The sequence below is a fragment of the Nothoprocta perdicaria genome, unplaced genomic scaffold (assembly GCF_003342845.1).
Source record: "Nothoprocta perdicaria isolate Ctin4 unplaced genomic scaffold, notPer1 scaffold_15, whole genome shotgun sequence".
Lineage (NCBI taxonomy): Eukaryota > Metazoa > Chordata > Aves > Tinamiformes > Tinamidae > Nothoprocta > Nothoprocta perdicaria.
Genome location: NW_020454649.1, coordinates 6,738,409 through 6,739,089, shown reverse-complemented (window position 1 = coordinate 6,739,089; position 681 = coordinate 6,738,409).

Below are 681 nucleotides of genomic sequence, written 5' to 3'. Positions count from 1 at the left end.
CGGCCCGGCCCGCGGAGCTGGCAGCAGCGCCGCCGCCTCCGCTCGTGCCCCGCGCGCCGCTGCGCGCTGCAAGGGCTCGGGCGCGCAGCAGGGCTGCGGGAGGCTGCACGGGTTGCGATGGTTCGCGAGGCAGCTGCAGCGGGTTGCCGAAGGACTGGGTTTGCAAGGAGAGTGCGGTGGTTTGGGACACTCTGCAGGCACTGGCTGCGCCTCCTGGGGCTGGCCCTTGCAGGAGGGGCGTTGGGAAGCAGGCTGCGCCCCCCCCGTGCCTCCCTGGGGCTCCCCAGTGCGCTGGGACACAAGAGGCAGGAGGCCAACAGCTGCCCCAGGCCTACTGGAGCGCAAGGGCCCGAGCCCCTGAAGGAGGGGGTGTTTGCAGAAAGGTTCGTTCATGTCACACCCCCCATCAGGCCTGCTGGGTGCTTCATCTCACGTGAAGCCCTCGCCTGTCCTGCAAGGATGGGTGCAGCTGCGCACCTCGCGTACGAGTTCCGCGGCGCTCGGGTGGTGACGCGTGCCTAGCCCTGCGCGGGGGCACGGCCCCTGCTGCAGCGACGCTCGCAGAGCTCCACCAGCCTCATTACCGTGCCCATCTGACCGGGGGGTCAGCAATCTGAGCTACCTTATGGAAGCAATCACAGTGCGGGCACAGCTACTGTGCCTGTGAAAACTTGTATTTGC